Source organism: Drosophila obscura, unplaced genomic scaffold (assembly GCF_018151105.1).
Source record: "Drosophila obscura isolate BZ-5 IFL unplaced genomic scaffold, ASM1815110v1 contig_1, whole genome shotgun sequence".
NCBI classification, from domain to species: Eukaryota; Metazoa; Arthropoda; class Insecta; order Diptera; family Drosophilidae; genus Drosophila; species Drosophila obscura.
In genome coordinates, this window is record NW_024542679.1 from 9,742,271 (window position 1) to 9,770,160 (window position 27,890).

Here is a 27,890-nt window from a genome sequence, read left to right on the forward strand (position 1 = left end):
GCGTTTTCATATTTGCACGGAAAACTCCCAAATGCCAGCGACATTATCCATTGCAGGAGGAGGAGGAGGAGATGAAGGGAGGGAGCGGGAAGCTGGGAACGCAATTTTCATTTACGCTTCATTTTAATGATGTTAAGTGATTGTGCAGAAAATGTCGAGCCTGAGACCAGTGGCAGAGCCACAGCCACAGCCAGAGCCAGACATATACGGTGGGGAGGTTCTGTGTTTTTGCATTTGCCAACCGAAAGTTTTGCGTAAATAGATTTCTGTCCTGGCTGTTGCTGTTGCTGCTACTGATGCTGATGCTGATGATGCTGATGGCTGACGATGGCGTTGGCCACGATGAAAGCAGCTTGTAATCCATTTCAAATCATTTTTCACTTTTGTATTTGTGTCTGCACGGGGGCTGCCTGCTGCTGCTCCGTTGCTAGCTGGGGTTCGGGCTCTGGTTTGGGTTTGGGTTTCGCCATGGTTTTAGTTTTCCGTTCTACGCGGCAGCGTTTTGATTTGTTTGGTTTGTTGATAAATGATGTCTGCACCGCAGCCTAGACAGGTCTGCCTTTGAACCCGAGGAACGAACCCAAGGAACGAACCCGGGGCCTTGGCATAATTGGTTTGGCGTTTGGCACAGGGTGATGATGTCTTCAGGAGGGGGGGTTAGAAAGGGAAAACAGGGACAAAGCATCTGCATCTTTAAAGCTTAACAGTGGGCAGAGATTTCTTGAAGAATTCCTGATGAAGCTGAGACCTAAACACCATCCACTCAAAGGTGATGCCATGAATCATTCTCCGGAATCTTACAACCCATTCTTTCTCAGATTGTCTCCCCTTAGATATTCCCCAAGGAACTCAATAAGTATTTCAATTTCCTGGCTTCCATTTTTGGTTGAGTTGACACCGTTTTGTGCGAAATTACTTATCGAGTTAATGGGATTCTGGGTGCCGTAATGAATTTGCTGGAAATTAATTTCAGAGATACACAGCCAAAAGATCCGGGGACTGATCCGATCGCTCGTCTGCGATTAGAAACCGAGAGCAGTTATCGTTTTTGGGCGCTATCAGACGTACTGGGAGTGTGTCCGCACAGTGGCCGATAAAAGTAATATCCTGTAGACGGCACGTGACCCGCCGTTACCCCCGGGTGGTGTACTCGTATGAATAGACAAGCTCAAACCCCTGACAGACCAGACCAGAACAGAACAAACCAGAAGTGCGATCCGAGAGTGAGAAATCATTATGGGCCTGTTTCCTAGATCTAATTGCAGTTTGCATGTGTGAACTGCATCAGGGATTCAGGTTCACTTAACCGAAAGAGCAGTCCTGCCTTTGGGGGTTGTTGCAATGGCAGCCACGTGAATTTATGAGCCATGGCTAAAAGTGCATTGCTTGATGGGCGATGGGCGATGGGTTGCCGTTGTCCTCTCCCTTTATCCTATTTTTTTTCCCAGTTTTTCCTTCTTTTTTTTTTGTTGGTTTCCACTTGTCACTGGTCCCCGGGCTCACTCTATTGTCGCTAATTGTCTGATATATAGCCTTGTTTGTTGTGCATCGCTTCTGTTGTTATGGCGAGTAATTTGCTGTACAAACTTGTCCAGGGGTGGCACTTGTCGCTAGGCCCTGCAAACGTTTGGAGTTTTTGAGGTTTTCTGTTTATAACTCACTGGCCTAATGGGGCAGAGAGGCAGCAGCAGGTGTTTGAGAGAGCGGAAGGTGCAGTATATTTATGATATGATTCAGGGCTAAACTTTGGGGGAGTTTCGAAAGGTTTCCTGGGTTCAATGATATATATTTTAGCAGCAGATGGAAACCAAATTCTGTTCTGTTTTTATTCGAAACTTCTTGGAATACTAATTAATCGAATTAAAAATAAAAGAAATAAACTTTATTTCAATTTGTATGTAAATATTGATAAATGATTTTTAATGCCATTTTTTTTTAATCAAAATTATAAATATATTATTTTAATAATATGACTCATATATGTATATTTAAAAATTTTAAATACAAAATTTTTAATATCCTCAAACTAAAAAAAAGGCACTTAGAAAATTTAAAATTAACTCAAGAAACTGTCCGCTCATACACTTAGGATTTTTCCTGGACATCATTCATAGTTACCTAAACATTATTAGCAAAGTTTTGGCCCTCCCCAGACCAGCCATTAGGGGGACTCAAACTTTACCTTTGACTTACATGACAAGTGCATGGCAGCGGCAGCGGCAGCTCCTGAAGACTGCCTCAAGACCATCACCATCCTAACATTCTACCACCCCACCAGCCACTCAACCAATCAAATTAACTACTTATAAAGTAATTTTGTACAAGTTTGAGTGACTCCTCCACACAATGCCCGATGCCTGCTCGGAGCTCATGAAAAATTCTATTAACAGCCAGAGAGTGAGAGAGAGACTCCCTCTGGCTCGTGCCCAAGGCCCTCAGTCTCAGCCATACGAGGTGTACGGCTTGGTGTATGCATTTTTAAGCCAATCAAGGCTCTGGCACCGTGTTTGCTTAGCCACCAAACCCAATCCCAAAGCCAAACTCAAACCCAAACGTAAACCTTCTTCTCATCCTCCTCCGCCTTCTGCTGGTGGCGCTGCTGCCTCCTGTCAAGTTTACATTTGACACACCTGCTTTCATTTGAAACTTGCCACGGGGCTATAATTGCAACGTCGGACTTTCCCCACACACACCCACACACACACAAACACCCGCAACATCAGCCGCAGCAACAACAATAAACAAATGAACGGCGGCAAGTTGAAAACTTTTCAGTTTTGGGTTGGGTAGGGAAGGGAAGGAAAGGGAATCCAGGCCGAGTCCCAGGCCCAGGCGCAGGACCAGTCATATGCCCAGTCCTAGGACCAGGACCAGCCCGAGTGCAGTTCATTGTGCAGACGAAGCCGTCGACTGGGCCCTGATTGAGCCCACAAGCTGTTTGTGCAACGTGGGGTTAGCAGAGACCTCTAAGGGATGGGGGGCAGAGAAGGGAAGGTGGACGAGCGTGCGCCTTAAATAAACAATTCACATTTAATTACGTCTAAATTTGGTTGCGCGAACAAACAGCGACGACAGCAGCGGCCGGAGTGTGCGAATGCCAAAATCGAGCGATGGATACACTAGGCGTGCCCACGTCCTAACCCCCGCACCAAGTCCTGTTCGAAACAGAACAGAACGTCGTCAATGAATGAATGAATGTCGACAAATTGGCAACACACGCGATGAGGCTGACAGGCAGGCAGGCAGGCGACTGGCCGAGTGACGTCTAGGAATAATAAGCATGAACCGAGCGGAGTCCTGGGGGATGGGAATTATAGCTTCTTTAAATTAGTTTATGCCAAAGGGATCTTAAACACACACACTCTTCCTTATTTGGTACTCCTCGGCCAGGGTTCCTGTTCGTCTGTTCCCCGGACTGTTCATCTACGCCTCTGACGTTCCTGATTCTATTCTGCGGATTTAAAATATCTAGTTAGATCTGTACACAAAAGCTGCCTTTTATATTCTTGGACTAGTAATAAAAGAATCACCATATGAAATCTATTAAAAATGTTTTTTGTTTTTAAAAATATTCTCCAGAGAGATCAATACTTCAGCAGCATCTTTGGGCTTCAAAAATTGTTGAACTTTGAATTTTTAAAGCTGGATAAGGCAAGGCAAGGCAAGGCAGCTGACCCCGGGATTCGATCTTTTGGGGCTGAGTGTGGGCGATGTGTGGTTTTGTTTTTCTCAATTCTATAACAAATTTCCGGCCTATGCCCATAATTTATTATATCTGATCCTGCAACGACTTTATACTTTAAAATCAGCCACCACTGCCATGAACCCAAGATTTTTATCTTATTATTATTATGGATATTTATTAATCGTAATAATCTTTACAATCGTCCTGCCATTCTGCTTTGTTAAGGGTATACCCTTTGTAACTGCTGCCTGTTCTATGATTTCCCTCATGTTTCTCACTTTTTCTGTGAGCGTTTCTCTCTGCCTGGCTGTCGGCTGTTGGAGGCGAGCCAGTGGCTGATTGCATGCAATTGAATGAGGAAAGTTTTGTTCGCAAAAGTCTCTGGGTGGTCCGGCTGGGTTTCGCTCCGCTCCGTTCCGATAGTTGGTAAATGCACCCTCAAATCGATAGTAATGGCGGTCTGTTTGGGGACCGAACCCCTTCCCATTCTCTCTCCCGAATGGTGCTGAGCTGTGCCAAAGCACTAAATAATTGCCCATATGTGCCCCAGGAGCAGGAGCACGAGCAGCAGCAGAAAAAGCAGGAAAACTCGTACAACAGAGTGGGAACAGGAGCCAGGAATACGAGTTTACGTAGAAGCGAAGCCACCCTTTCCATCACTTGCTTACCCTAGGGGTTGCATGGTCCGACTCTCTCTTTCGCTCTGTCTCGTCCTCCCTTGGCTTGTTTCATCGATATTTCTTTTTTCAATTTATGCTCATTTATTCTATCAATTTAACGAAACATTCACACACATGGAGATGGAAAATCTTTTGGGACAAAAAAAGATTGCAACTCGTGCGTAAAGCTGAAACCAAATGGGAATGGCAGGGGGGCGAGTGGACGAGTACGTATGTATATACGTGTGGTGTGTGGGGGTGGGCGGGCGGCTGCCCAGGGTGGTTCTGGTTGTGTGTTTGGAAAGCAAATATTTTCTGACAAGTGGAAGTCAGATGTCATATGCGGGGGGGACGCGGATGGGAAACAGCGCGCGGGCTTGTGGCGCACCCGAAATGCCAAATGCTCGTCTCAATTGCTACTTGACATGCACATACATACACACACACACACACTCGCAGCCAGTAAAGTTGTCAAAAAAAAATAAGGAAGGAAAGAAGGTAGCCCAGGGAGAGGGGAGGGAAGAAATCTTTGACATTAGAGCGGGAATACAACTGACAATTATTGCCTGACAGCTGACAAGGTTCATGGTTTCAGAGGGGCGGTGTGGGATCGCTTGACAGTTCATCGTTGGAAATGGAGCTGCCAACCTGCTAAATGAGTGCAAAATACTGGGAGAATGAGAATGAATTATCACATGGGAAATGTTATTTAGAGCCTAGTTGCTGCTGACTATATATTTCCTAGATAAAGATCGTTCTCGGCTGTATAAAACTGCCGATAGATGATATTTCATTGCATTAAAGCAGGCAATGTATGTGTACTTAAAAACATAAGTGTCGCCACAACTCTTAGCGAAATATTGCTACCCTCTCAGTTAGTGAACAAAATGAAGCAGCTTCATTAGCTTTCAGAGAGCAGTAATATAAGCAGAAGAGAGAGAGAAAGAGACATTCAGAGCCACCGAGGAATGCCAAGGTTAGACGACTTATTATAAGATGTTTAATAATTTATGTATTTCCGATTTATGTCCGCGCATTTTTCGTTACACCACCACCCACCACCCACTTCCTGTTTACCTTCTCCTCTGCCTGCTGCTCACCCTCTCCTATTCCCTGTTCCTGTGCTCCCGTCCCCTACCAAAGTCGAGTATTATTCTTGGGGGGGTCTTGAGCTCATTTGTATGCGTGCAGCGTTGCGCAGCGCACTTATTGCGACCGTCGTCGGGGGGGCGGACACTTGGGTATTAAAAAATGCCAGACTACAGCCCACTCGAACCCAACCCACCTACACAGCCCATCTATTGGCACCAGTCGACGAAGCATTACTACTTTGACTCTCCTCAGGAGACGACAGTCAGTCCAAAAATTGTATTATGCACAAGTTGTTTTTGGTTCCTTTCGGCTTTTTTTTTTGACGGCAGGGGAGGTAAGTATGCTTATGCTTACGGCCCTCAGCCACAGCTCCATAGAGCAGCTTTTTATTAAGAAATCATCGTTGATTGTGTGGAAGGAAATTATGTTGATTTTACATTTTAGAGCTGCGGCATAGGTTGGGTTTGGGTTGGGTTGTGCTCGGCTCTTCCCCAAAAAGGGGGTTGCTACTCACTTGTTCTCGTTGAGTCTCGTTGCGGTGGCAAGTTTATTATAATAATAGGAGGCACACTTTCGAGTACTTTGGGGAATTCCACAAGGGCGGGGGCAAGCCAGCAAGTACAGTCTATTAAATTTATGAGTAATGCATGATGTTTTCTCGATTTAATGGACTTTCGAATGTGGAATGTTGAACATATCTGTGGGGATGATAATAGAGATACCTTTTCAGATGAACATAGAAGGTAATCTTTTGTTTCAGATTTAATAGCTATAAATTGAATGAAATTCAAGCTTTGTTCTAGGGAAGATAATTGCAGTTTTCTTCTAGAGATTTTTCAATGGAAAATTAACAATTTAGGGCCCCTTAAAATGTATTCCTTACCCATGAATGCCAAGAACCTTTCCCTCGTCACAATCTCTCCCCTCAAGACTTCTTCTAGCATCCTGCCACAAGCCGTGTCGAATGCCCAAGTCTAGCCACAAAAGGTTCGCTCAACTGCTCGCATGAAGGATGAATGACTCGTCGGAAATGTCTATAAATCTTGTCCCAGACATTAGCGCAAAAACAGTGCGCCTGAAAAGTATTTTCGCTCCCAGCATAACATTGGTTTTTCGCCAAAAGTGAAATTAACACAAATTGTGTGCGAGGCAAATTGCTCTGCTGTTGTTGATGTTGCTGCTTTACTGTTGTTGATGTGGGATGTGGATATGGGATGTTGGGGGTGTTGTGCATAATCGTTAATGAATCATAGTATAACTTCTGGCAGTAGTCGTAGTCCCCCCCACCCCGCCTTCCTTGCGTGTGGCACATGTTTGCGGCCATATGACTCTGGCCTAGTTCTGTGGCTCGGAGCCCCTGCCCGTTTGCCTCTAATGAAATTTTCACGCTGCCTTTTGTTTTAATGCATTCCACACACCCAAGCAACCCACATACACATCCCTTGCGGGAGCGGGGGGGTGGGGCTCTTCCGTGTTTGTGCATTAAGTTTGTCGTTTTTCTAATTTCCAACCCTCGAGAATTTGTGTTTTTGCCGTCCACTGCCCCGTCCATTAGTCACGCGCTTTATCAAGGTGCTGCCATCTTGTGTTCCCAATTTCTAGCAGTGACCACACCCCAAAATGGGAGATCCCTCCCCCCACCCTCCATCCCAGGGTCCCACGGCATTAATTGCTTTTTCATAACAATAATTTTTTGTGTTTTCTGTTTTCTTTTTTTGTTTTTGTGCGTCCTATTGGCATGTGCCTGACTTCTGTTTCAGCTTCTTTTAAGCCTTCTTCTTCCTTTTTGACTTTCTCAGGCGCATCATTCACACTTTGTTTGCTGTCTCCCCCCTCACTCCCTTTCCCATCCCTCTTGCATAGTCCTTTTCGACATGCATAAAACATTTTTGCCTTCGTTTTTCATTCATTTGAATTGAAAAGCTTTTCGCAGCGATTTGTTATGCAAGCTTAGAAAACAAACAAAAAGTGAAAAATAAAACAAAAAAATAAATAAAGCCCACTCTTGATGCCCTTTCAGATAGAATTTTTGAACAGAAACAAATAAGGATCACAAAGCGTTGTCTTTCGATCGATCGTTGCTTTGGGTGGGTTCTGGAGATGTATGACAAACATCACATGGAATTCGCAATACCTTCTCTGTTAGGGTACATTCGGCAAAAAAAAAAAGGGTAAAGAAAAGCAGAGAGAAAGACTCTGTGATGGTCGAAATGAAACCTGACGCTGAAAATTTGCTGAATGCCTTGCATTCCCCTGCCTCTGTTGCCATCACTCTCTCTCTCTCCCTCGCGCTTTTCCATTCTCACTCCATCTCTTTCCCGCTTAGTGCTCGGCCATTTGTTGGTTATCAACTTTGTTGCTCGAAAATGTAATTGCATATGCAGCCACGCTCCAAAGCTCCACACACAGCAAACAAAAACACAAAATACAAAAAGCGACTGGGGAAGAAAAGGGCTGGCAAACATTTTTTAGCAATGGATATCCCATCCCTCTGAGGCCCCAGTAACAGCCCCAGCCTGTGCTTCCTTCCTTTCCTGCCATGTGCCCCACGCATTTCTCTATGGCTCTCATGGAGGGGGGGTTATTAGTATTTTTAATGGTACTTTCCGTTTGAACAATTTCTGGTGTGAATTTCCGCCAATGCAACAAGCAAAATTGCTGCATATAGCAGGGAAGGGAGCTTGAGCCAGGGATGAGTGGAATGGTTTTTGAGACCTAAAGAGAGTTCACAGGGCAAGCTTCCATTGGGTCTCAGATTAATCTGATTTGAAGCCCATCGATTTCTCTAGAGTTCTCACAGATCTGCCTTTTGCCATCAAAATAAACCTCTGAAACGTATCAAAAAGTTATGAAAAAATCTACACCCTAAGCTCCTATCAAAAACAACCCAAAAAAAGTCTAACAACTTCCACAATTTGTTGTCAGTTTTGCGTGTTATTGCCATTCAGTTGTTGCAGCAACTCCAAAGCCAAAACTATTTTGCGAATACATACAAATATCCTTTTTTTCCAACTTTTGTTTTAATCCTTTGAATGTTTTATTGCTGTTGGGGGAGAGGGATAGTGAAACTGCTGGGGGGATATCATTGCAAGTTTAATTTTTTATGTCGTCATCTACTCCAAAAATAAACTATTTACACGATAGATACGTTGTAATGCCCTCGCGCATAGTTTCAACAATGGCAGCAGGAGCAGCAACAGCAGCAGCAGCCGGGCCGAAACAAAACAGAAATGGAAATCTCTAAATAATAAATTTTGTACAAGCGAAACAAATTTTCCAATGCATCGTTTAAAAACTTGTTCATTGTCATGTTCTATTATTCGTTTTTTGTTTTTTTTTTATTTGAGAGTTGGATGGAATATACGGGCTTAAGGATTTGTCTGTTCAGTAGCCCCTCCCGCTGGCATTCAAAGTTTGTTGGTGGACAGTTTAGCTTGAAGCATTTACTAAATATGTAGTATAAAATAAATAAATGTATAAAATTATTAAAGGCTAAAACAAAAGAAAGAAACAGATCAACAAGTGGCGTAGGGCTGGCTGCATCAATTATGTTCAATCTGCCCCTCCAAATCAGATCTTATCCACTCGCATATGCATATATGCGTATGTACATATGTATGTGTGTGTCTATCGGGCAGACAGTAATCCCCCATACAACAATCAGTGTTCCAACTGTTCCGTTCATAAATTCCACTCTCGACCGGGAGCATTACACGATGTTATCCGCAGCATTTCATGCACGGGGTGCAGGGGGCTTTTTCCCTGTCGATAATTAAGCTTAAAATATACTTGTCTATGGGATTATGTTTTTCATATTTCATGATTTTTAATGGCACACTTGTTTCACGTTCAGCGTTCATTGTTGAATATTTAAGAGCAAGCGGCAACGCAACGCAACGCACACGAATATAAATCCAAGCTGATTCGGAGTTCGTGTCAAAATATGAAAATCGACAAAATATCATCTGCAGTGGAGTGCGAGTATTTTTAAATGCATTTCATTTATGCCAGAGGATGCAGCAATGGAAAATCCCTACAGCTTAAGGTATTCCATCGGCCCATTGATAGGTGTTTCTCCCCCGAGAATGGAATTAATTGGAATAAATCAGATTATATAATATTTTGGTTGGTTACAGATTGGGTATCCTTAACTCAAGGCCCTTCTGTGTCATCTGTGGCCTGTCAACGGCATGTCTTTAAGCCCTGAACAGCCCCTTGGTAACAGGGTCCTCTGTCAGCCCCAACTCGTAATTAAATTCCCTGACAATAATTCCCCCCACTTCGGTCAATCCACGGTACATCACAACTCACTCAATTCTCGAGACGTTGACACAATTTTCCATCTCTCCTTCCACATATATTTCCTGGGTAAATTTGTGTTTGCATCTCTGTTGTGTATAAATATTTGAAAAATGTATTTTTAATTGCACAAAGTCAAAAAGTTTCAGTAAGCCTTTTTGGAATAATTACCAGAACAAACGTCGGGCAGGGGAACGCGCTGCCAATAATGGGAGGCGGGCAGGTCCTTTTACTGGTCCTCCTTTCAGCTCCTGTGCCTGCTCCTGCTGCTGGTTGTCTTCTGCCAATTTCTGCTCCTGTTTCTTGACTGTTTCCTGTTACTGACAGCAACTCCTTGTGGTGACTGTTGTTGCATATTCAGCAGGCAGTCTGGCAGTGGCAGAGGCACGGGCATGGAGGCCGATCCTTGAAGCAAAAATATTACATAATTATACAAGAACGGGGCAGAGTTCTCCTCCTTCTGCGAGCGTCTCTGTGAGGTTTTTGGGTGTTTGATGACCCTGTTTATGAATACGTTAGCATTAATTAACTTTGATTTAATTAAACGTGCCTGGTAAGGGCACGGGCAAGGAGCAGCGGCTAGAGCGAGGCCACCATACCAGACCTTGGTCACTTTCATGTCAGCCTTGCCTTCACTTCACTTGACTTGGCTCCGACTCCATCGTCCCATCGCGCCACGATGAATTGACGGCGGCTGCTCCTTGGCTCCTTGTTTGTTAATCTCTTAACCCGATGTCGTGCCGGCTCCTTGTGCGGCTTGGCGCCAACCAGTTCGCACCACCCCCCACCCAGAGCAGCCAACTGGAAGAGAAGTCTCAAAAGAGAGGCCGTGCCCAAACCCCCTTAACGCTGCTCTTTTTCTGGCTGCAGCTTGGCACTTCTCAAGTGGAAAATCCTTTTTCGCCTATTTACGTGGCCTTAACAAGTCAACAAACACACACATAGTGGCCAGAGGTGAAGGTGGTGCTGAAGGATGAGGATTTGTCTTTGACTTTGGCTCAAAAGTGAAATGATTTCGGCAGCGAGATGGCACTTTAATGGCTACGAAGCTGCGTGGGGCATATATAAAATGTAATCCAAGCCATAATTGCCAATAACTTGTTGGATCGCAGTGTTGGAACAGTCTGGGAGAATCACTCAATGGATCCCTAAATTATAGCAAGTCATATGTACATCTGGAAACACTGGGTAACCACTACATCACCTTTTCACAAAGATTTCTCACTGCGATCGTACCATAAGAGTATTTCTCACTTTTTGTTTTGCTATCCTTTTTATTTGTTTCCATTGCCTTTCCCTTTTTCTGGTAGGCCCAATTCATTTCATATACGCTTTGATTTCTCTTTGCTTTGCTTTGCTTTCCTTTTTTCTTCTTCTCTTTTCTGCTTTCTTGTACTTTTGTTTATTTGCTTTAATAAATTAATTAATTGGCCTGCGGCTAGTCGACAACAGGGACAGCAGCAGCAGCAGCAAACGTTCTAAGAACCGAAATAAATAAGCAAAATATTTGCTTTAATTTACAAGTACAGTAGAAGAAGAAGTGGGAGACAGAGACTGGTAGTGGGACTGGAAGTGGGACAGTGAGAGGAGGGAAACCGACCCCTGCCTGAGCTAGTGCCATCCTTTGTGGCCCGTTTTCGTTTCCATTTACAAATTGCATTAGATTAAAGCGCGATAAAGCGCGGGGCGCGTTCACTTGGCATGATTTCGACTTATTTGCACTTACAAAAAGGCCAAGCAAAGTGGCTCTGGCTTTGGCTTTGGCTCTGCTCTGTGGCCGGGCCTGTGCCTGTCCCCCCCTAACTCTACCTCTACCGCCCCAACGCCCGTGTTGGTTATATCTTCCACGCCTTGCACATTTTATAAAACTGGGAACCGGCAACTGGCGGCCATGTAGAACATGGTTAATTAGCAATTAATGAAGCGATAATGAAGCCAAGATAAACGACAAACGCAGACAACTACAACGACGACGGGGATGATGATGACGATGACAACGAGTGGATGTATGTGGTGGTGCTGGGGCGCAAAGGCAGGAGATTTTTAGCTTGATGGAGACTCTGGAGACCCAGTAAAGGCCTTCACATCAGCTCTGTGGTTATCTCTTACTTCCTTGCACTCGCCTCCCCCTCTTTTTGTCCCTCTCTCTCCCTCTCTATGTGTGTGTGTGTGTGCTTTGGAACGGCCTTGACGAGGATGGGGATTTAGGATGTAGTCCCTGCGCAGCTCTGCCCTGCCCTGCCGCCGTGGATGCGGCTGCTATTTCTACAGGATGCGGATAAGCATGAATTGCCACTTGGCTTGGCATCTAGAGATGGTGGAACTGACTAGGTCACCTCCCCTATTAATCGCCATTAAATCGGGAAGATTTTTACTGTACTTAATACCTATCTATATAGTAAGAGAACTTTCCAATGGAGTATTCTATGGTATTGTTAATTTATCCTGGTGGCTGGACACCTAAAGATTCTTCCATTTCCATAATACCTAATTCGCTTATTCGTTCCTCGTTCATTCTGCTCTTCATATCCCCAACAATAATTCATCGCACACGTGAGTTTATTTTTGATCTATTTATCGATCAAAGTAAATCGTTCACATCGGGCTGTGGCTCATCTCTAGCTCTGCTGCCGGACATTTGTACCTACGCTTATTTCTTATTTTTTTCGTGTGGTTTTTTTCCTGCTATTCTCCTTTAAATTAAAATTTTTGTTGTTTTTTTTTCTTTAGTGTTGCTTTCTGCCTCTCCTGTTACCCCCTCTAATCCCCTCTACAAACCCATCGTCATACAGGCTGATATTCAAGCGCGCGAAATTGTATCATTTCCTTGGAAAAAACATATTTTTTTTGTATTTTGTGTGTTCTTTTTTTTTTGGTTGGTTTTATTTTAAGGCTAATTAGTTTGCCGGTGCTGCCGCTTGGCATGAAAGTTTCCTGTCACTTGCAGTGGCAAAAGGCGTTGCCAATTAGGTCTTGCTACTTCTGTGTGGCGTGGCAGACCGGACAGGACGGAGGAATGGACTGGACTGGGGCTTGACCTTGATGCCAGGCTATTGGTTTGGGACATTACCCGTCAGTATATGTGTGTGTGAGAATGGAGAATGAAGGGAGACACCCAAATGAGCTAGAAATTAAAAGTGTGCCGAACGAGGGGCTAGGCCTTGGATGTGTAGCAGCTTGAGGTTGGTTTTGTGGCCATAGATATTCCTTTTTAAATTTAGATAATATTGTTGGATGCTGTGGGATGATCAACGATTGAGTCAAAGTTCGAATAAACCTGAAAATTCTTCCTGGTTTTGAAGCCTATCATGAAGCCGATACCTCACAACATTTCCTACCTAATGGTATGCCATTGATCAACCTTTTCTCTCTCTTCCCTCCCTCTTTCTAATCCAGCACAATCTTCCGTACAAGAGGCAAGGAAATCTGCTGGCAGTTGCTGTTGCTGCTGCTGTTGCTGCTGCCTCTTCCTTATGACAGCATTACAACGGCAACAGCGATCTAATTTTCATGTTGTTTGATAGAAAAGTCTTGTATTGCATTCGATTCATGCCAAGAATTTATCACACAGCATCCAAGCATCCCAAGAAGTTGCATCCACAATCTGGCCTGGCCTCCCTCAACATGGATGTTGCTGCTGATGCTGCTGCTGCTGCCGCCTTGCCTCCGACACTCTTGCTGCTGCTGCTGCTGCTGCGGCTGCCGTCGCCTGTTTAAATATTATCAAAAATTGTGTATCTCGAGGCTTGGAAGCTTCCTGAATCTGAATCTGAGTCTGCTGTTTCTGTTGCTGTTGTTGGGTCTGTTGCCTCGACTGGGCATAGCAAACATGCTCATAGTTGTTACCGCAGGGATGCTTGACTGGCGATCGTAACAACAGGCAGGGAAGACTGCTGCGAGATTTCATTGTGTCGATGCAAGAAATACCCTGCAAAAGAGAGGAACTTCGATGAGGTTCCAGCTTACATATTGCCCATCTGGCTGGCTGAAAGCTGAGGGAGTGTACTGTGCCAGGAAAGTGTATGGATATGCAACATCCACAACTGTTGCTGCTCCTTGATGTTGCTGCTCCGTTGTTGTGGCTGTTGCTGTGGCTGTGGCTGCGGCTGTGGCTGTGGCGCTGTACGAGATTAAACAATGATTGCATTTTCATTTGCATTTTAAGTCACGGTGCAACGGAAAGCAAAGCATTCTCGTAAGAAGTCAGAGGGGTCGAGATCTCACTTGGCAGCAAGTGTTGTTGTTGCCCCTCCGTCCAGCGTCCAGTGTCCGCTGTTTGCCGTCCGTTGCAGTGGCAGCTGCTGCTGTTGCTGTTGCCGCATCTCCCACTCCACCTCCACCTCCTCCACCACCTCGTCACAGGAAACAGGTTTTTTTTGTGCCGAAACTAAACACATGCCGCTGCTGCTGCTGCCAAGATTGAAATGCAAATCAGCAAAGGCAGAGGATGCTGGGGTATATTGGGGGTCCCTTAAGGGACTCGTCAAGTCTGCAAATTAACTCCACAGCATCGACTGCTGCTGGGTATCCCAACAGTCTATGCCTGTATGGGGGCAAACACCATTTCCAATTCCGGACTGATGATGTACGTGTTTCGGTTCGTTCCCCTCTCTTCGGGGTCTGCTCTTCTTTGCTGCTATTATATAATTGGCTAAGCTCGCGGCGCCAGGAGGCTCCTTGGTCCAGGGTCTTGGTTGCCCCCCCTCCACATAACTCAAAGCCAAACAAATGCCGGAGCCCTTAAAGCCGGGGCTCTGTGCTCATAAAAATGAAAATTTGTGCGACAGATTTTTTGCGAGGGACTAATCTTGGACAACAGCTGCTCTGGGTCGTTCTCCCTCGTTCTCCTTCGCTCTCTCCAGCTCTGTGTGTGTGTGTGTGTGTCCTGTGTCCACTCATCTCGATTACGAGGTGTAAATTTACTGACGCACATAAAGCCATTTGGCAGTCCTGCTCCCCAGTCCCCAATCCCCCTGGCAGCTCAAAATCCAATTCATATATTTACCGTTTACCGACGACTCTCCACGATGTCCCCCCTCCCGTGCCCTGACCATTGGCTGGCATTATGAGCGTTAAGCTTTTTGGCCATTTTACGCTCGGGGTTTGGGCCGAAAGCTTTATAAATTTTGATGATACAAGTACGAGTATGTGTAGTGGCAGTGGGCAGGGGATAGGAGGGGGATCTGAGTGTGGATTGCTGCTCATTTGTGTTGGGTTTCGGTTCCGTGGCTCAACGTGTTGCTGCTTAATGTGGGGGATTTGGCTGGACTTTACATTGTGTTTGTGCGGATGGGTCCTTGGAGCTAACTGCATTCACTTGCTGAGCAAAAGGAGTTCCAACAGTTCCATGATATATTTGGTAGAGACCGGGGGGGATATATTTCCCCTTGTCAGAATTAAAGTTCATTTTCGCTGGCACCTCCAATCATCTCCGAATACTGCCATAAGCCACCCAAAGAGCCACTCTCCACTCCACTCTATGGCTTCGAAACTGATTGCAACATTAACACTTACTGCACACGTTCCCCTCCATCACACACTTCTGCACTCTCTGCTCTATGCCTGGCAACCTTTGCCCCCTAGTGATGTGTGCCAGCCTTCCTCTACATCATCTCCTCCTCCATCATCATCATCATCATCATCATCAACGCCTGGCATCGTCCCAGTCCCAGTCCCAGTCGGTTGTGGCCTTTATCAATTCACCTTCTCGTGCTCCTACTCCTTGGTTCCTTCTGCCTTGTGCCTCCTGCTCTTCTGGCTGTTTACATAACCATGGCGGCATGCCACTTTAGTGGGCGTGTCCCCAAGCATACCACACCAAAAGAAAAAGAGGAACAAAACTTGTGCTAAAATTAATGCACGACCAGGAGAATGGGGAGATGAGCGTCCCAGTCGCTGTCCCAGTCGCAGAGTCTTCCCGCCGACTAAGTAAACTGGCCTTTCATCAGGTTTTGGCCATATATTTCTTACAGCCACCAATGTCGATCATCAAGCCCCGATGCTGGTGTAGATTTTTCGAACCCATAATTACCCAACACAGTACGTGTGTACAATACATATATGTATATAGAAAATTGTTCAGGGGGGAACACCACACCGAAGAGATCTAGCCACGTTTTCTTGGAGATTCCGAGCATGATTTAAAGGGCAGACTGCCGGCCTCTCCTGTCTGTTGGTGCACATTGTGGCTGAAAGTGATTGTACTTTATAGATTGTAAGCCTTTGTTGACTTGTAGTCGTCTGTCTGCTTTTGCCCGCCGCTTGCTTCGGTTGTGCAACGTGTAAGACACGGTTTGCCCCTACCGTAGAAGTTGCTGCAACTTCGGTGGCCAGAGGAGTGGGAGGTGACGTTTTGGGTTTGGGCTGAGTACATGCATGACAGGAATGTGAGCAGCAGAGAGATCTTTGCACTAGGGCTTATATTGGAAAGAGAGAATCTATTTCCACATCTAATTCAACTCCATCAAAGTCTACCCCCACCTTAATTCCCCTGATAAATGTTTCACTTCTGGGCCAGGCATTATATATATAATTACGCCATCATCATTATATTATGCCTACCAGCAGCGGAATCCCCCAGTGACCTGAACCATTAACCACGCCACAGAGAGCTGTCACCTACAGCCAGATCCACCCTTGGTAAACCTAACGCGCAGTTTACAGTTTTTCCCATGGAAAAACCGATTCATTGAAGAGTAAAATTGCGAAAGCGACCAAAGAAAAGCTTCTAATGAATTCAAATGAGCCACCAAAGTTCGTGGGCCCCAAGGCTTATTTCCACTTACGAAGATTGAGGATTTCGTACAATATTAATTAGGGGAACACTGACAGCGCTCTTGAATGGTTTTTCCCCAGTTAAAATCATAACAGCTGTGACGTGGCAAATGGCAACAGCAGGGGGTGCTTGGACCCGGCTGAACCATAAAATCAACCACTTGAAATTCTTTTTCTTTTTTTATGCAAGCCAGAATTGAGACATAAAACATTTTCGTGCGGGTACGCGGCTGCTCCCTCCTGGCCAACCCCTAATGAAGCCATCAACTCACGTAACTTGCCACAGTTGCCTGCCACCGAAAGTTTCTTTCCTGCCTGCCTGCCTGCCTGACTGCCTGTGTGTGTGCTTGACCGTACGAGTATAAGGATAACTAGAAGAGCCTTTTGATGTTGCCTAAGCATTTGATCAAATATTTGTGGAAGAGAGAACCAATCCAAGAGCAACCGGGGGTGAACGCATCATCAGAATTGGAAACTTTAAAGGGCAGCGAAAAGACGCAGATTGGATGCGGGTCACCCTTGCCCGTACCGTATCCTGATTTGTGATAATAAAAAAGCAACAGCCCAAAAAAAAAACACCAATGCACTTTGTGCGAAGAGACCACAACAAATAATGTTAACGAGCTCGCGGTCCCACTAGCCGGGATTACAATCAGTGACAGAAGGCAAACCAACCCAACCCAACCCAGACCCAACCCCGAATACGATCTAATCTTTGCGACAGGGAGATTTGCAATGTCCATTCGCAGATTTCTCAGGGGCCCAACCACCATATGGACTGCCAATCAGGGGAAATACTCGTGTACTGCGGCATATGCTGGGTCAAGTGCAGCGGTGGTGGCAAGGGTTGCTAGGGGCGGAGAAGAGCTATTAACAGCTAATTGAGGACATTTACATTAAGCCAAAAGCCACTTAAATATGTGTGCATATGAATGCTGTTAAGAGATTACCGAACGATCAAAGATCCGCTACCAAAAATTTGATTTCGTAAACGGGTTTACCCAACACAATCCAAAATTTACATAATCCGAAGAAACTTTCAGTAGTTTCGTAGTTCAAAGTCGAAATGCAGGCCACGATCGGTGTTGATAATCTGTACGACGGCAGCCATTTGACAGCTGGCTCGTTGGTCTAGGGGTATGATTTCCGCTTAGGGTGCGGGAGGTCCCGGGTTCAAATCCCGGACGAGCCCAAGTCAAATAAATCTTTTTGTGTATTTTTTCTTTTATTTTACCCTCAAGTGTAAAACAATTAAGCTGCTACGATATATGATCATCTCAATTATAACAATTATCTGCCCAAGGCAACACAAGTATGGATTACAATTACGGAAGGATGGGCAGACAATGCAGCAGACAGACAGGAGACAGGAGACAGCAGACAAGAGACAAGAGGAGCATTCAACTGACTCTTTTGGACTCTTGTCTCTGGCTCGGCTCCCCATTGAAAACTGACGCCCCACCAGGCATGGCACGGCATGGGATGGCATGGAGCCCGGACTGACACTCGACTCGAGACGCAGTCTAGACCGGGCCAATGAATTTTATGCATTGAAAATTAACACAACAAACTTTTCGGCTTGGCTGACCAAGCAGAGACCAGAGACCAGAGACCGACATGGGCAAAGCTTATGGCTGTCATTACCGTTTAACATGCAGAGACCGAAATCCATTTGCCTACCCCAGGGGCAGGGCAGATCTCTTTCGCATTGTAATAATACGGCACTCAACTCCTGCCCTCCCCTTCCATCACTCTGAACATGTATCCGATTGCAGTCCATAACAGCTGGAAGCACGTAAATCTCATTGTTTCGATGCGTTTTGCATGCGTTTGAAGTGTCTGGTTGTCGATGTCGATTTCGATTTCAATGCCAGCCACACAGCCTCGCTCCCAGCCCCCGTCTCAGTCGCAGTCTCAGTCGAGCATCATCACCAACGTCTGGCAATGCCACTGCCACTGCCTGGCAGTCTCCCTCGACCGCCTGCATTTGATAGCCTCCTGCCCCATCTATACATATATGGGGAGATACTTTCTGTAATGTATATTTTGATACCCATTTATCAGAAGTGTTAATATTTAGCTTCGATTCGTGCTACTGCATTTCAATGATTAACTGTGGCTATTGGTACTCGTATTTAATATCCGTTGAAATTAATATATGTTTTAGATTTAGATTAGATAGTTGCGTATACAAAAAAACTGCACAAATACTGTCCTTGATTTCATCTAATTGGAATATCTATTAAACCGGCCATGAAAACATTTCATTAATATAAATTAATGTCCGTATTAAACTTAATTTTTTGCTGGCATCAAACGTTCGCTTTTTTTACCGACTTCTGCTTTCTTGGATTTTTTTAAGTTCAAAGTTCACCTGTTCATTAAACGGTATTCTTCAGTCGTTTCGTTTTAACTCTCAGCTTATTCCTTATTTGATTTTTTTTCGAAGCTGACAAATACATCACAGCAGCTGGCAGGGGGTTAAGGCTTGTGGTTTCAGCACCACTGCCACATCGGCATGGAACGGAGGAGGCACAGAACAAGGGACACGCGCTCTCCGCAGCCTGCGGGCTCTGCAATTGACTTGAACTCGTGGCGCATCAATTGTATGGGTGTGTGTGTCGCTGTGTGTGTTAAAGTATCCATGTTTGGGAGTTTTGTGTGTGTGTGTGTGTGTGGTGTGTGTGTGTGGCTGTGGGGCTGCGGTTTGTGTGATTTTTATGATGAGGCCCCCGGGCAACAACGAACACCGAGAGTCTCGGTCCGAGACACCACCACCACCAGCTTCAATTCGGTTTTGATTGCCCCGGCGGAAACGGTGCTCAGGTTACGATTTAGCAACGATTTAGCCAAGCATGAAATGGCAACACTGCAGCACTTACCCACATGGCAACCGCCGCAGCAACACACCAATGACACCCCATCTTTTATCAAGCTTTTATCACCTTCTGTGTGCACAAATGTGGCATTCATGTGCTTCCTCTTCCCAACCACCCACACAGCCGATAGAATTTATTTAAATGTTTTGCTTATCTAGCGCGCGTGTTCTATAAATAGCTCGCTCCCAGAAGGCTGAACATTGGCCGCTCTGTCCGCATGTGTCAGGATGGCCGAGCGGTCTAAGGCGCCAGACTCAAGAGCTATTCGAACTCTTACCCTTCGCAGAAGGGTGTGTGCAATGAGCGTTCTGGTCCTCTCTGAGGGCGTGGGTTCGAATCCCACTTCTGACAAACTTTTTTGTTTGCCATTTGGTAACGTGTTTTTTTTTTTAATTTCTCTTTTTGGAGTGTAGAAATAGTAGAAATTTTATTCTCTATGTTTTACATTTAAAATCGCAGTTTTTTCCTTCTTAATGTGTTTTTCTTTTCTATTTTTTTTTTATTTAATCTAGTAAGTTTTAGTTATTATGCACTTAGTTTCTATTGCCTGTTCTATCCTTCCAATTCTTCTCTAATTCTCAGTATTTTATCACCCGATTTACTTCAGCTGCTGTGGGTCATATTTCATGGTAACCTTGAATCTAATTCCGCACCCCCTAAGCCAACAAGTTTCATTGCTCCTCTCTTTGTGTTCCGACTTATTAGGTTTAGTTTGGAGTTTTCTCCATTTATTTCCTTCTTCATGGGTATGCCAGCACGTGTTCGGGCAGCCCTCCCTCTGATGGCACTCGAATGCACTTGACAAAGTTCTGGGACGTCGCCTACATTGGGTCTGCCACAGACAATACCAAACACAAGAGCGGGATGGATGGATAGACCACTAAGACACGCGTGCCACAATAGGCATGCAAGATTCTCCCTCTCCCGCCCCAGCTTGCTCTATTGCTTCCTCCTACACGTTGACGGCCAACTGGAAACTCAATTTAAATCCGGTGCATATGCAAAGTGTCACGTAATTTCAATTACATAGCTCGAAAGATATAGAGAGCGAGAGAGAGCAAGAGAGAGGGAGAGAAATTTCTCTCTCTTGGTGGGGAACAAGTTTTATAAACTAAGCCAAGCGACAACGGTGCGTGGCATGCCCCGAACGTACCGCACCGCCTGTTCTGTTCAGGAAAGTGGGCGCCGAACGCGTGTTGCATGTCAATCAGAGAATGCACTTGTTGTCCCACTTCCTCCCACACACCAGCACTCGGCCCAGGAGGAACTAAGCCAGCAAAGAAGAAAGATTGAGTGGGGGAGAGGGAAGTGACAAAGCCAAGGTCTGACAATGGCCACTAGGCGGCTTAGTGACCCATAATGCGGCGTTTGCCAAGAGACCAATTGAGTTAGCGCACTTCCTGTCATGCTCCTCTCTTCTCACTCGTTCTCCTTCGTCTCCTATTTCTTCTCTTGCTTCTAGCACTCCCCTCGCCCCCTGCCCTCTTTTAACCTTGTAATCTACATCTGAAGCGTCGTCCCCCACGCAATTTGTCGTTCTTCACTTGATATTCCTGTTCTGACACTATTGATACGCTACCACGGGGTATCACAGTTCCACATAGAAGATACACCCACATATAATTTATATTTAAATATTAAAACAATAAACAAATAAAGTAAAAATAAATACACAAGTTTTTCCTCTGCGTGTTGGCTCGTTGTAGCTCTTGAAGGGTATTTGTAACTTCGATCTGGTAGCTAGTTGGCCTTTCCTGCAGCTGCAGTTGGCTTTTCTTTCTTCTACTTCTATCTTTTTCTCTGGCGTAACTAATTTGTCGGCGGGACAAATCCGTTTAAAACGTTGTTGCTGTTTGGTTTACTGAGGAGGGAAATTGATTTTGTCTCGTTGCTATTGTTGCTGTAAAGTCGCTTGACATATGGCCATCCATTGGGGGAACAACAACAGCAAGCACAGGTAGCTGTGGGCCACTGGTCAACAACCGACCGACCGACCGACCACAAGCCTTTTGTTCCGCTTCCATCGCTCGCTGGACATCGTCACACGTGTCCGCGAGAGATCCCCCGACAAACACCTGCCTCGTACTTCAAATTGAGTCGAGTGGCGGGTCAGCAGGGAACACGGGGCGAGGGCCCTGTTGCATTTCGAGGGTATTTAGCGGTTCTCACTGCATCATTAACTTTGATGCGCTGCCGTTGATGTACGAGTAGTAGCCGGGACTAAAACTCCACTCAACTCTGCTCAAAGCGGCCTCTGCATCTGCCTCTGCCGCTGATGTGGATAAACCTTTGAGGAACACTTGGTATAACTTTCGTATGGTTTTCCTCGCATTCAAGGGAAAATGCTTTAATCTTGAAGCTTTCAGCGATGCAACCCTTCCTACGAAACCTACGAGTACTACCCCCAAAATCCTTTACAATTCCACCCATTTACAAGACATGAATCCAGCATTCCATTAACCATACAACCAAAAGGCCAGAAACCCCCCTCCCACAATGTCTCCTCTCAATACCGAATTTTTGCTTTATCAGCCAATACAAAAGGCGGTTCTCTAATTAGCCACTGACTGAATGACTCCCTGGCTGCCTGACTGCCTGGTATATCCAGCAATCCTGTCTGAAGGGAGTGGGAAGTAGGCAATGGGAAAGGCATGCAATTGGCATGACATTGCCGTGTTTGGACTCTGGACAAAACCCCAAAACCGAAGCCAAAAATGATGGCAACATCGAGGGGGAACGACGAACAGTAGGGGGGATGAACGGGGGGGTATGGTATGGAATAGTCTAAGCCACTTGGTGTGGCATGTCGATGCGATGTTGATGGCGGCACGTAATGAGCGCATTACGCACCACGAAAAGGGAGGACATGGACGAGTACCAGCAGCAGCAGCAGCAGCAGCGACAGCAGCAGGACAAGACAGGAGTCTGGATGATAACAAGCCTCCTGCTCTGCTCCTCCCCTGTCGGCGGGGCGCGCCACGGTCCGAATGCCTCGTTATCCTTGTCGCATTATCGCCTTAGCCAAATACCTGGCGCATCTTGAGTGTGCCACATTGTTACAATCAAGTCCAAGTCTCCGTGTCTCTCCCTCTCCCTCTCTCCTTTCTCTTTCTACGTGTCTCACTGCTCTGTTCTGCTCCGTTCTGTTCTGTCTGTCTCTGTGGTTTCTCTAGTTGCCGGTGCTGTTGTGCACGCTCCGCTTTGTTGCCTGCGGTGAGGCTAAGGACAATGCCTCCTCATTCCCCTTCTGTTCCTCCTGCCCGACTAAGTGCAACTGCAGCAGCAGCAGCAGCCGCCGCCGCCGCCCTCGTTCCACTTACGCGTGTGTGTGCTCAAGTAGCGAAAGGCCCCAGGCAAGAAAATCAAGCGGTGCAACATTTGTTTTTTTTCCCCCCATTTTTTCTATGTTCCCAACAGCCTTAGAGCCCCCCACTTACCCCTTTACATACACTGATAAAAATTGAAACAGCGAAAAATAAGTGCAAAATAAATAAAAATTCAAATTAAATTCAAAATATAAATTTATATTAATAAAAAATAATAATAATAAATATATATATATAATAATATATTTTTATTCTTTTTAAATAATTAAATAAATTAATATGTTTTGCATATATTTATTAATCAAATTAAATGCATCAAATTAATGTTTTAGGGTAATTATTTCGTTTTTACTTTACATTCTTGACTGGGAAGCGCATTTTCTTTCAGTGTACCTCAAGTTTGCTAGTTTGGCGCTATGCCAGCCTCGGTCTCAGGTGGTGAGAAGGGGTGGGAAGGGGAGTGTGGTGTCCCCGTAGTCGAAGGAAGCCAATGTGTTGCACTCATTTTAAGGCCACGACGCACAGCTGAGCGGACAGCATTTTGCAACATGTTTTGGTGCACCGAAATGCAATGCCATGCCCCATGCTGCATGCTGCTCCATGTTCCCCGGCGATCTGGTTTCGGTTTGCGGTCCGGTCCGTCTGTCTGTCTGTCTATCCCGTCCCTTGCCGTCCCGTCCCGTCCCGTCCCGCTCTGTGCTTGACTCTTGCAGGTGTGCTTCACACGACTTGTCAGTGTCAGCGTCAGCGCGCGAATTTTGTTCGTGTGCTTCTCAGTTGAGCTCCACTTTTTTTTTTTTTCTGTGAGTTTTGTGGCATAGACAAAGAGTGGCTGCATTTTTTTGTGGAAATACTTTTTGGGTTAAATATTGAAAGAGCTGGCTAGGAATTTGCATGAAACCGATTGGAGTGCAATGGGTAGCTTGCCCCAGATGTGGCACGGAATCGAAACGCAGCACGAGGCATCATAGAAGTGATCTGAAAAAGGTTAAAGTTGCTTGAGGATTTTGGAGAAAGGAGAAGAGGCACTCTTGGAGATCATGGAGATCCCTTTGCAACGATCTTGATCCCCTCTCAAAACCATACAAAAGTCAAGCACTTTGAACCCAACAGGCCAGTGAACCTCTCACCCTCACCCTCACCCCAACAAGTGTCGTTCCACACACGACATGGGATCGCGACTCGAGATCTGCATATGGGCCCGAAGAGTCAGTCAACCAATTAACTAAACTGCGGCTAATTAAGAACTTAATCGAGCTTGAAACTGCAGTCTGCAGTCGGCAGTTGGGAAAGGCAGCTGCTGCCTTAATTAGCCGGACTCTCACAGTCGCGAGAGTCGCTCTCACTCGACTCACTCATAAATTTTCATAATTTGACAACAAAAATTGCAAATAGTATCTAATGCTTGATCAAAATCTGTGGTATCAAAGGAAAGAGGCGACGCGCTTCCTCTCCGGCCTGGCCCAGAGACTCTATTAATTCGAAATGGCTTGAGATAAATTACTAAATGACTGCCGCTTACGTGTGATCCATCCATCAATGCCATCATTAAGCCAAAACATTTGACAGAGCAGCGAAGGAATCAGATGGGATGCGAATGGGGATGGGAATCGAATCAGATGGGAGCCGCCGAGGCACTGTGCGACTTCCTCTCTCTCCTCTCTCTCGCTATCTCTTTTCCAATGCCAATTCGAACTGCAAAAATTCGCAATCCCAGTCCCAGTTCCAGTCCCAGCCCAAGCAACAGCTCACTTCTGGTTTGGGTCGTCTGAGAAGACCAGAGACCCCACAGTAGTCTCCACTACTCTCTGTGTGTGACATGGCGGCGACGGCTTCGTCTATGTCTTGGCTGTTGTCATCTTTGGCCTGCCTCATGGGTCTGCTCTGGGCCTGGGCTCCTCTGGAGGTTTGCTTTTTGCTGGGTGTTGTACCCTGGTTTCAGTGGGGTATATTAGGGAGGGGTTATCATAATCTAACTATCTCTGGGGTGCTTTTAAGCAATAAAACAAATTAAAAATCAAAACTAAAACAAAAAATCTGCAGGGTATCCAACACTTAAAACTTCAAATGATTTCCTCTTTCATGGGGTACCACAGCAGTCGACTCTCTCGCGCGGCAAACCCACTCGTAGGGTGCTGTCAATAGGTTTCCTTCGGCAGTCACCGGCACAAAGGCGGACCGCCACGGCCAGTGACTGCACTCAGGCGTGTCCAGGTATTTGCTGTTGATTACGTTGATAAGTGGCCGCCACATATTTTCCAACTGCACTTGTAATAATTTGTTTGCCATTCCGCCGCGCTGCCCCTGAAGTGGCTCCGTTGTAATCAATGCCCTGTAGGGGCAAGTGGGGGAGGCAGAAGAGCGCGACGGAGGGGGAGGGACATAGAGACCCACACGAGAAGCGGCATTCCTTGGGACAAAAATGTTGCCTCTGTGGGAGCAGTTTTTTGCTGTTGCTGCTGCTGTCACCCCGAGACTTCCAGGAACCCCCAACCGTCCGCCTACTTGGGATCTACTTCTACTTCTGTCGTGCGGGTTTATCTTTTTGATTTCGTTTCGTTACTTTTGGTATTTTAATGAGTTTCAGCTTTAAAAAAAAGGTCTCGTCACATCAAAAAAGTTTATGAAAAGGTTGCTATTAGCAGCATTTCGGCTGGTCTTTGATGTGAACGGAGCCTGAACGCACGTGTGCACTGAGCTTGCCAATACACATCTCTCGATACACATTCGCTCCATTCAAGTCAAGTGGAGCAGGCCAAACAATAGCAAAATATATTCAGATATATGTAAATATGTTAATGGAGCGTAAGCAGTGGAAACTATGGAGCCTCAGGAGTCCAGAGGCAGAGATACACGGATGACTGGCAAAGCATAAATTAAATCATTGAATTCAGCAGTTAAAAGGGGGGAACAGTGGCTCAGGGTGGAACGATTGATTAGAATAAGGAAAGGGATCCTCGCTAAGATAGAACTTTCTTCATGTAAGACTTTTCTGAATGGCAAAGAAAAACTCTAAGTGGAAAAACCTTTTGATGGACAGTTTCGGATAGTTGCATTAACCTTTTGGATTCCATTATAAACTTTGCCCAGTCCTTTCCCATTGGCAGCCTTCTAAACCAAAGCTCCACATTTCAAATTTCCATTGCCATTGAACGGCATTATAAATTCGCCATACCATCGACGGCTGACCCACCCAGCCAAATGGAGCCAGCCCCAAACTTTCGCCAAGGCCTAGATCGGGCGACATTCACCCAGGGAAAGGGCGGCGGCGACGGCGGCACACAGACTTTGATTGCAATTATTTCGTGTACTTTTTCGGTCTTTCACTTTCTATTTTTGGCTAAGCAAAAACCAAAAGACCAAAAAAACCGAGCAAAATAAAAAAGAATTTCGCATAATTTAGTCGCTTTGCCATTTAAATGGAGCACAAGTGTAACTAATCTCCAAGCGACGACGGCCTGCACTTTTTGCTGGTGCCTTTCACAAAAAACTAACAGAAAAGAAACCTGAATGGAGTACGTGGATAAAAAGGCCACCAAAAACAAAAACAAAAAAAAAACGGCGACAGGGACAGTGACGGTGACGGGGCTCTGGGCCTCCTTTTCTAGGTTAGCCGCAGAGCTCGAGATGCAGAGAGAGAGAGGCACCTGCCTCGTAGAAATATGCCAAAAGCGTTGACATTTCGTGCGGCTCCATTGCAATTAGAACCTGTTAAAGGCATCCCAAGGAACTCTGAACCGAGCCAGAGACTGAGACTGCGACTGGGACTGAAGCTGTGTCTGTGTCTGGGTCTGGTGCAGGTCTCTTGTAATTGATTTGCCATGTAGGTAAGTAAATAAAAGCAAACCAAAATTGAATTAAATATTGGTTGAGGCCCAGACCAAAGGCTAGCCGGAGCTGAACCCGAACGGAGCCGTATATCAGGCTGGGCGAACATTTAAATGCCTTATAAACAAATCTTTTCCATTATCTGGCAGCAGAAGAGGACATGTGCAAACACGTGCCTGCAGTGGGTCAGCGGAGGTCGGAACGAGCTATCCATAAGGTGTGGATGGGGACTGGAGAGTGCATGACAAACTATTAAAAACTTTGACCCAAATATAATAAAACATAAAATTTACTTAGGAAGAGCTTTCGCTTTTTTCCAGCCAAACTAAATTGCAAGTTACTCAAAGTCGAAAGAGTTTTGCTGGGCTGGCTGCATCTCAGTGAGGGCTCTGCCCCTTTCTGGTAACAGCCTCCCAGGCACACCCACAGCCACACCTACCGTCCCAGCACACAGTTCCACCCCCAGTCCCAACTATTCCCAACACTGCCAAAGTAGAGCAGAAAAAAGTTATGATTTAGAAATTAAAGTTTGCATAGTAGCCGCAATTTCCATTTTTTTTTTTGTATTTCTCATAGTTTCACATGAGAAACTTTTCTCTACATGGCTGATAAAGAGAGAGAGAGAGATAGATAGGGAAGGAGAGAGGGACCGAGAGGGGTGTTAGATGGTAGTTAGGATCCGTGTAAGGCTTCCGTAAAAAAGAAGCTTGCTAATGACAAAAGTATAAAGATTGTCAGGTTGTTCCAGCTAATCCATATGGAATGCACTCTCTACACACAGAACGCATACAAGTTGGGATGCTTGTACAAGTTTCTGAAATAGAGAACTTTTTTTGGACAGCAGGTGGCACTGCGGATGGAGCTGGAGCCACTGAAATAATGGCAGTGGAGGGGAGAACTATGTTGCCCCAGAATTTACGATACAAATTTAATATTGCTGCAAAGCGGTAGATGAAATTTGCATACACTCCGAGAACGTACTCATATTTCAAATAAATATTTGGTCTTTAAATACAAATATTGTGAAATGAAATAGAATTTACTTTGATTTAAACATATCAATATATATAATCTAACTGTAAAACTCTTTAAAATAAATATAATATATTTAATCTATATGTGAAAATATTTTATTTAAGCGAAAACACTTTCCCATTGCCATTTCCAGTTTCGGAGCAAATTTACTGGATTAAGCCTAAGCCTTTATGGCATTTTTTTTCGGGTGCATATTGAATCTCAAGGCTTAAATATATACTAGTTTAGTTATGATATAAATTGCGAGTAAATCTAGCTTTATTTTGGTTTATTTTGAACTGAACCCGTACTGACTATTTGCTCTTCAACTAAT

At 45.3% G+C, this 27,890-nt stretch overlaps 2 non-coding genes across 2 annotated transcripts; both read left to right on the top strand.

The window, feature by feature from the left end:
* Positions 1-17,629: 17,629 nt before the first annotated feature.
* Trnap-agg lies at positions 17,630-17,701 on the top strand. Its single transcript has one exon. It is a non-coding gene; the product is annotated as a tRNA-Pro (tRNA).
* A 1,908-nt stretch (positions 17,702-19,609) lies between these two features.
* On the top strand, positions 19,610-19,739 carry Trnal-caa. The gene is made up of 2 exons: positions 19,610-19,647; positions 19,695-19,739. It is a non-coding gene; the product is annotated as a tRNA-Leu (tRNA).
* The last annotated feature ends 8,151 nt before the right edge of the window (positions 19,740-27,890 follow it).